Here is a 9,406-nt window from a genome sequence, read left to right as displayed (position 1 = left end):
TAAGGGGATTTTCAATAAGGTATGAGATCGTATATACTTTGCATTCGGAAGTTTAATTCGGATCCCGAGTGTATATGCTCCCTCTACAAAAAAAATTATATTTCAAAATGTCAAAAAAATTTAACAAAAAATTCTACATGTACATCTTTATAATATATGTGCGTTCATCAAGTTTAACGAGGAACTAATATTTTTATGATCTATGTAAAAAAGAAAAAATGTATCTTCTAAAAAGATTTATTTTCAGCATTGAATTTTATCTTTTTTTACACATGCCACATGGCGATTTTTCTTGAAAGAACTTTGTGAGAGTGTAGCATGTGAAAATTTATGTGAGAACTTTTTGTTTCATTTAAAAAAAATGTGTAACAACATTTCTAAATAAAAGAAGCATATGCTCCCGTGTACCAAAACACCACTCTCCCATCCATTGATTTTCTTAAGTCCTGTAGTATTTACTTGTACTCCGTGATTCCAACCAACAATCGAAAGAGAGATGTCGACTAGGCATTCGGAGTCCAAAACAACAGCTTCAAAAGCTGGAAGTCACTTTATTAGCGCCCGAGCTTGAGAGTGCAAATTAACTAGACATTTAGACAATGCAATTCCGGCTGAAGTACATCACGTTCGATGTGAACAAGGCAGAACCAGAACGGCGTCTCTCCTAATAACAATAATATCCTGTAGCATCCAGTTCTCCAGTTGAACAGCTTGGACGATCATCATATCCTGTAGGTAAGATGCTAGACTTTTGCACGATCTTTCACACACGATCTCACTCTTACTATACCTCCATTTCAAAATGTAAGCCTAGCTTTCTAAAAAGGTATATATTTCGAAACGTAGTACTACTTATATATATACTTAAACCATGTATTATTGGAACCTTTACAACTGGTAATAAATGTTCAGATTAAACACCAATATGGCATAGAGTATTCATAATTGAATGGCACACACTCACCAGAATCAACATAAACCACACTACTAATAAACCCGTGCAAATGTAACCCGGAATCATCATATCTCGTCCAGGAGGTCTTTGAAGGCGTCCATGGCGGACGTGGGCAGGCCGAGCAGGACGTTGATGCTCTTCCTCTCCTTGCCATGCGCGAGGAACAGTATGACCTCCTTCTCCGGCAGCATCACAGGCCCGGACATGACCGGCTCTCCCCAGCCGAAGTCCGCCCCGTCGAATGCGAGCCGCGACCATGTCGTGATGAGCAGCGTTGAAGCCAGCGAAGGGCGCGCCCGTGTCACCTCAAAGTAGTCCACCGCCGACCGCATGTACTCATCTGTGACCATCCGCACGGCATCCTGCACCATCCCTGCGGCATGCGACACCGGCGAGGCTAGCAGGTCGCCGGCCGTCGCCAGCGCGTTTGTCAGCACGATGCCGTTCCCAAAGTAGCCCTTGGGGAGCGGGGGCACGAAGCGGCGCCGCCCGTCTACGGCGAAGAGCAGCTTGGTTTGCTGCTCCGGCGCAAGGCCTAGGGCGGCTGTGCGCGCGCGCCAGACGAGGCCCGAGAGCGCCTCGAAGGTGGTGCAACGCTCAAGGTCACCACCAGCAAGGGCAAGGGCACGGACACGTTCCAGCCTGTCCGGGTCGAAGCTGAAGGAGCGGTACACCAGCTTTTGCTCGCCATACAGTGCCGCCATCCCCGAGATGTCAGCGATCTCCTCAAACTCGCGGTGCGGGAAGGAGATGGATGGAGGGTCCCGCGCGCGGAGCACAGAGCGGTCGACGAACGGGGGCACGGTGAGCTCCGTGGCGCCTCGTGCCATCTCGGCCCAGGAGTTGACAAACTCCATGGCGCCTAGGCCGTCGAACATGCAGTGGTTCATGGCCAGGCCAAGGCTGAAGCCGCCACACTTGAACCTGGTCACCTGCCAGCAAATAAAATTACTTTTCCGATTGTTACTAACATGTACTACACAGTTGAAGCGGTTTAATTTTGAGCAGATATGTTCTGACTTCTGACCAATTTGAGTGTTCGGTCTCTCCATCCCTAGTTGGTTAACTATAATTTGGTGCATAATGGATGTTGATGTGAAATTTGGAGCTTAGCTACTGGTACTGCATGCATGCTGGACGATTGGATTACTTAGTGAATGCAACGTAGTTGTCATGAGAAGAAAAACGGATGGTATAGATTGGTTGATTTATAGGTAGGAGTAGTTGGGCTAACTATGAAGGAAGAAAAACATATTTAGATTTTATAATTCTCGAATGGTTTCAAAGTAGTGCTAGTACATATACGTGACGAAAACTGTTACTAGTAAGATTATTAAGTATTTTTAGGTACTGCATGGACTTCATTTTTCAAACCGTGGTCAATTCCCTCTAACAATGCCAACTTCAATTTCTGAGTGTTCCAGGCTAGTGCAAGGGAAACACAGTAACACGAGGGAGTACCTGTGCCGTGATGGGCGGCATCTCAAGTATGTTCATGGCGCCAGGGATGGAATAGACGAGCTGGCCCAGCGCGGTAGGGTCCGGGGTGGACAGGTCGCCGATGTCGGCCAGGTCGCAGGCGGCATCGGCTTCCACAAACGGCACACCCTCGCCGGTGCACTCCACGGTGACTCGGTGAGCTTCATCTCCGGGCTGATGCCCAGGCGGCCTGCCAGCGGGTGGTAGTGCACGAGCACGCGGGAGAGCGCGGCACGGAGCACGTCCGCCACGGCGCCCTCGTGGCCGTGGCCTGATGACGGGCGCTTGAAGCAGTAGACGGTCTGCACGATCACCGCAATGTTCTGGTCCAGGTTGGACAGGTAGTACTGCTTCCCCGTCGGCGTCGCCTCCGCCGGCGCCACCAGTGTTGGCTCCCCGCACTTCACCGACATCAGCTGCGCCTTGCTGGCCACGCCGTTCTGCTTCGCCTCCGCAACCTACAGTGAATGAAATGTCAGAGCACATAATACATGCTTATGTAACCCGCAGAGAGCAGTTAAGTTGGCGTTGCACACTCACCATTTTGATGATGTCTTCTCTTGGTGTATCGATGACAGATAGAGGGAGAGATTGATCGGGGAGAGAAGCAGAGAGGGTAGAGTGGGGTTTGAAGAGATGGGGTTGTGGCAAAGTGTTTATATAAGAAAGGAAATGGGAGCCTGATTGCTTCAGGTTATCAGCCAACGTTAGGAGGGGATGATGCAAAAACAGTTGGGGTTGGAGGGGTTGCTTAACAACCAAAGTTGTTTTGCCTGGGACTTCAGTTGATCAATTCATTTGCACCAAAGAATGTGTACATATAACTATCTTCCTGCATTGACTCAAATACTCAATCATGTTTTTTTTTTCAGAACAAAAGCCTAGGGATCTGCCTATTTAAAGTGATTCAGTTTTGAACATATATAAAATAGACATGGTGAACGAATCAAAAGGTATGTGGAGTATCACCAACATAATAATTGGGATTAGATGGGTTGCTTAACAACCAATGCCTTGGACTTCAACCAACTAACTGATTTGTACCGGAGGATCTATACTATTTGTTTTTCTAATCAGGCTAGCAACATGCCAAGACATCACACTGTGTACCGGTACAACAGCATAACTCCGGGAGAACTTGTTAAGATCGATCTCCACTGCATGTATAATTGATTATAGCATCAGATATAGTTGTATGCATAATATATGAACAAAATTGCAATTGCAAGTATATTGTGCCACCGAACAAAATGCAGAGTATTGTAACGTTATGATATTCAGTTATCCATATTTGACCACTTCATTTCACTCACTGTGATATTCAGTTATTCATACTTGAGCATTTCATTTCACTGTCAATCTGCTCTACCTTCTTCTCACAAACCACATAGCAGCCAGCCTAAAGATCAATCGCCCATGGAATTTGACAAATTGTAACCCTAACTGATGACTCCTGGCGTCCGATTTGGGAATGTTTTTTTAATCAATCCAGAACCCTAATTCCCAAATCTGAAACCCTAACTAACGGGGATCCAGGTTTTAGCAATCTGTCTGAGGGCAGGACGGGGCGCCGCACCTTAAGGAAGCTGCCGTGCTGATCTTCGCGGTGCCCTGGCTTGGCGCCCAATCAAGCCAGCAGTGCGGGAAAGAAAGGACGACGGCGGAAGCGGGCCCCGTGCCGCGTGTTGGCGTCGTGACCGCCGCTTGCCGGCTTGCAGACGCCACCCTCCCCGCCGCACCATTCTCGTGTCTATGCCCACGAAGAGGTCGGTCGAGTTCGACGTGATCGCCGGCGAACAAGACAGCCGCGCCGCAGTGGAGTCCGAAGCTCGGCGCCGCCGGCGTCGTCGCTCATGTTTTCTCAGTGTTAGAGCATCTCCAGTCGCGTCCCCCAAACCGTCCCCCAAAGGGATTTGGGGCGCGCCGGACAAAAAAAGCGTTCCAGCCGCGTCCCCCAAAGCCCTTTTTTGTCCGGCGCGCCCCCATTCGGTGTCCGGCGTCCCGAGCCCGTCCCCGTCCCACAGGGGACGCACCGGGCACGCCGGACACAACGAAATGAGAGGCGAGGAGGCGCGGGGCCGACCCGTCAGCGGCTCGGACGCTCAACCGCCACATACGTAGCGACGGTGCAGTTGACGGGAAGCGGAACCGTCGCATTGGCAAGCGCGTCGACGACGCGCCAACCCCGCCGGAATGGAGCGCCGACTCCTCGGAAGAGCAACCGCTGCTCTCTTCGACTTCTGCGCCGCCGTTCATCCGCGCTCAATAAGACCCGTACGTACGCCGTACGCACGCCACCATTCATCCAAGCCTTCATCCGACACCTCCAGCGACGATGAGCTACATCTCCCAGCTCCCGTCCGACACCTCCAGCGAGGGAAAGCCTGCTGGCTGGCGCCATTGGTGGGAGAGAGCCAGGACGCCGAGCAGCGGCGACGATTCCCCGCCGCCAGTTGACAGTGAGGAGGAATGGCTGGGCTGGGAGGAGGAGGAAGAAGAGAGCGAGGCCGCGGCGGCGGCGGTGGCCCGTGCGAAGGCGAAGGCGGCCAAGGCGAAGGCTTCCAAGGCGAAGGCCGCCAAGGCCAAGGCCGCCAAGGCGAAGGCGAAGGCCAAGGCGCAGCCGACGAGCACCGGCGACGACGACGCGTCGAGCGCCAACACCGCCTCTTCGGAAGAGGTGACGAGCGAGAAGCGCCACCGCGATGACGACGACGAGGCGGGGCCATCAGCGAAGAAGAAGAAGTAGATAGTTTATATGTATTTAATTATATTTTTTCGAAGTTTTATATATAATTTGTTTATGTTCAACCGATTTGAATATTATTAAATAGTTTCTTTCAAGCTAAAAAAATACTTTAAATGTTTGGGGGCGGCGTTTGGGGGACGCGGCTGGGGAGCGACGTCCCCCAAACGCGGCACGAACGAAACACGTCCCCCAAACGCTCGATCCGACGCGGTTTGGGGGACGGTTTGGGGGACGCGGCTGGAGATGCTCTTAAAAGGGCCGAATGAAAGAATGGGCTTACGCCCAGGTTGGCTTGGCGTTTGTTTTGAACGCACGCTCGGTGCGATATTTCTCACATGGGCTGAATGCTTAACGGGCTCTAATGGGACGAATTTATTATGGTTTGCACATTTTCTCCTTTTCCAGTGCATTTTATATGTTCTTAAAAAATGTTAGTTTTAAACTTTAACACTGTCTTATCAGATTTAAATTTACTAAAATTAAGATGAAGGAACATGGTACTTTTTGTGAATAGATTAATGTCGTTTATGACATTTTTAAATGCTAAAAACCATTTTAAATATCAATCATGGGAGCACTATTTGGCCCCGTAATGAAGAATAGCTATTCTATACTCACCCCGTTTCTTCGAAACCGTAGTGCAATTTTCTTTGCATAATGTTTTCTTATGGTTGGAAGTTGAGAAGAACAAAAGAGAATATAGACATAATGTATGTTTTTTTATTCGAGTGTCCTACAAAAATATCACATAAATACGCGATTTTTGTTCCTTTTTACGTTGCTGTGACATAAATATTGCATTTATTATGTAACTTATTAGCAGTGGTCCAATATGAACATAATTATTTGTACTTCAAACCTATATTATGAATGTAACAGCATAAAAAACACTAGATGTGAAATAACTTTTTCCACACCCTAGGTGTTGAATAGAATGTCTATGGTGTAATATTGATATTTATTATGTGAATGATGTGCTCATCATGATCAATTATTTGGGATTTTATGTTTTGGTGCATTTATTAGATTCTAGCTAATGTCATATGTGTTGCTTAAATAGAAAAATTGCCAAAATTTGAGAAAAAATGTTTATGATTCACTAGCAAAGTGAAAGGTGTTATCGTATGTTCATATATGTTACTATTATTTTATGGTCAAGTATCACATGATATTAAATGCTCGGAACATTTTTTAACTCTTTTATGGTTATAGAAATATTTTGTACGGAAAATTCATTCAATCATGAAGCTTATTATAATGTCGTAAATATGGGTATTATAGTTTATATGTAATATTGATTGTCATGTCGATGCCGTAATTACAGATTTTTTTTAATGACCTGATCATCGCAAATGAGTTGAGGTTACCTAAATTAAATTGTTAATGGCAATGTGTTTCAGTTTTCTGCACAACATGGTGCGACCTATTAAAATTGAGCTGGTAACGAGTACATGGTACACCGGGTACCACGTGGGAGGACAAAGCTGGCCCACTAACATAGGGTGGGTCGAGGCAATGATATGGATCAAAGATTGCAATACAAAGGTGTTCATCAACTAGGAGTACAAGGTAAGCACTGTGCATACATGAATACCCAAAGTAGATTGTGAGTTTGTGGCCGACTAGGACTCCACCTCTAAGATGACCCGGACAGCTTGTAACCCTACCCTCGCCCACATATGTAAGCCACGTTAGGGAAGTCACCTTAGATCATCGAATCATAAAGCAGGCTCTCACGAGAGATATACCAAACACTAGCATATATATGGATATAAGCAATACAACTCCCAAAAGAAGACCAGGGTCTTTTCTATGTGTCTCAAGGGGCTCGAGCCTGCGTAAATTTGTCTCGCATGTGCAAGCTCATCGGATCTCTGTGCGTACCCAACCCCATGTTAATTAATGGTGGTTGAAAAGACCGATAACCAATATGGTAGAAGTTATTCTGTTTAAAAAATAGTTTCATACACATTTTGTTTAATTATATGTTCAGCTTAACTAAGTAAACGACTAAGCATATACGTGTTCTTACACAGTACATGCATTTACACATGCATTTCTTCATGCATCGTCAGCTTTATTTGCATCATCGTGTCTGTGAAGCATCTAGCACTAGGGGCGGGGGCAGAGCCAACTGTAGTTCGGTGGGGGCATGTGTCCTCACTCAAAATTTTGAATTCCTATAGTGCTTGTCCATATTTGACTGAAATTACTGCAGATTTTGCAAATTTATACAAGGAATGCCCCACTCACTTGATGCCCCCACTCATATATTTTTCTGGGTCCGTCGCTGGCTAGCACAGTCCAAATGTGTTATAGGCACGCCTTACTTGAGTTGAAGCATATATGTACAATAATGCAAAGGTAGCAATATATGCACATGACGTTGGTCTTAAAGGTTGTCATTAAAAGTGTTGGCTCTCTCTATCTCCACAAATACAATGTTTATATTACGGAGGAGAGGAGTTGGTCAGAGGCGTGGTTACTTAGAGACTAAGAATTTAAGTTCAAGCTAGATTTCTTTCAATATCCGTGTCACACCCAGAGATGCATACATAAGCATATACTTGAGAAAGAAAGGAAGAAGCACTATCTGTAGCTGAGGTAGCAACATGGATTATGGAGCTAGCTTTTTGGTCCCTAGCTAGCTGCATGCGCTTGATGTCTGGCAACGACGTCGATCGAAGTTGCTCCGAAATCCAACTGGACCCTACCTAGGTAGTCCATCATCCATGCATGTCCATCCATCTTCTGATCTGATATTGCATAAAACGACAAATGAAACTTCAGGAGTATTTTTGTACACAAATTAATGATGACCAAATTAAAATCAGAACTGAACACTTACTTATCTGAAAAACAGAAGCTGTACTGTATGCTCTTCAAATTACTTAGATCAGTAGCAGGACACATGAACAATGGGTGATGCAAATTAGTTACCTCCCTTGTTAGTTCAGTCCATTTGATACATGCCAGCAGCGAACCTGCCAAAGCAATACTGAACTAATTAAAATTCGTCATGCATGCTGATGTGCCATGGTTAGTGCATGCATGCCTTAGTGTTCTACATCATGTGTATATATATAAATGGATAGTGTGCATACATGAGTACATCTTATTTATTTTATTTGGGCTAGATTAAGTGCAGAATTTCAGGTGCTCCTCACGTATAGCTGATGTTGATGTATTTCCATCATGGATCTATCTTTATGCATATATATTTGTATCTTTTGTGTTGTGCATCATCAAGCTAGCGACCCGTGTATCAGCTGAGTGCTTCAAAGGAAGTTCATTATTCAACCGTGTGCACTTTACTTTCTGGGTTATATTTAAACCGTCTGGGAAAGTATGTCTGATGAATCATGCACAAGATCATTGACCAGTGATCTCGCTCGATCGGATGAACGATACTACTTTCTCTGCTATTTGTCGTTTCGTAAAGGCGAAATCATTAACTAGTTCTAGAGTTAATCTCTCTATTCCAAAATCGGATGCCTATAATATTTGGATAAACTCAAACTTCTCAAAGTTTTACCAACTATATAGAAAAAAGTGTCAACATTTATAATCTCAAATTAATATTTTTAGAACCATCATGAAATATATTTTCATATTATGTGCATAATTTTAGATGTTGACATTTTTTTGTACATAGTTACTTAAACTTTTAAAAAATTGACTTTAACTAAAAACTATATGCATCCTAATTTGGGAAGGAGGGAGTAGGTATTAAAAGATGATGCATGCATGCAAACAGTGCAAATAATTAAGGTTAAAACCATTTTTTCATAAATTCTTCTGTGCTAGATATATACTCCCTCCGTTCCTTTTTAATTGACTCGAATTTAGTACAAACTTGTACTAAATCCGAGTCAATTAAAAAAGAACGGAGGGAGTAGCTAACATGTTCTACATATAGGCATATGAAAGGGTAATGTGGAAAACACGCACTGCAACTCAATTGGATCCCTCAGACCTGCATATATCAAGTCGGCATTTTGAGATCACTACCCATCCCGTGTCCGCAAATGCATGTACCAGATTTTTCTGTCATCCCACTAATGGCCGCGGGTAATTTGTACCCACCACGGCATGTGTCCTGGCGGGCCCAATATTTCCTACATGCTACTCCTGACCTACGATGGAAGGCTTGTCTCATGCGGTTCCATTCTCTCTTCTTTCTCCCCAGTACGCACGAAGAAACATTGCTAACATAAATATTTGTA

At 45.1% G+C, this 9,406-nt stretch overlaps 1 pseudogene; it reads right to left on the bottom strand.

Moving 5' to 3' along the window:
• Positions 1-893: 893 nt before the first annotated feature.
• LOC124655531 lies at positions 894-3,526 on the bottom strand (annotated as a pseudogene).
• Positions 3,527-9,406: the final 5,880 nt, after the last annotated feature.

Source organism: Lolium rigidum, chromosome 5, assembly GCF_022539505.1.
Source record: "Lolium rigidum isolate FL_2022 chromosome 5, APGP_CSIRO_Lrig_0.1, whole genome shotgun sequence".
Taxonomy (NCBI): domain Eukaryota; kingdom Viridiplantae; phylum Streptophyta; class Magnoliopsida; order Poales; family Poaceae; genus Lolium; species Lolium rigidum.
This window is presented reverse-complemented; position numbering and strand designations above follow the sequence as displayed.